Source organism: Chinchilla lanigera, unplaced genomic scaffold (assembly GCF_000276665.1).
Source record: "Chinchilla lanigera isolate Chin_1 unplaced genomic scaffold, ChiLan1.0 scaffold00110, whole genome shotgun sequence".
In the NCBI taxonomy this organism is placed as follows: Eukaryota; Metazoa; Chordata; class Mammalia; order Rodentia; family Chinchillidae; genus Chinchilla; species Chinchilla lanigera.
In genome coordinates, this window is record NW_004955511.1 from 2,104,985 (window position 1) to 2,105,231 (window position 247).

The following is a 247-nucleotide window of genomic DNA, read 5'->3' on the forward strand; positions in this document are numbered from 1 at the left end:
GGCTGGAAGGAAGGCCAGGAATCATTTAGCTTTTAAATTAGGACCCCAAAGTTAGTAGCTAAATTGTTGGAATATGAACCATATTCTAAGATATCTCCAGAGACTCATTTTCCCTGGAATACAGTTTGAAAAACATATAGAACACTCCTCACAGAGACAGTTGTGGGCATTATGAAAACAGATTAAGAACCATGTAAAATATTTACAAGTAATATTTCCAATATTGTTAACTTTGCTTACGATGGAT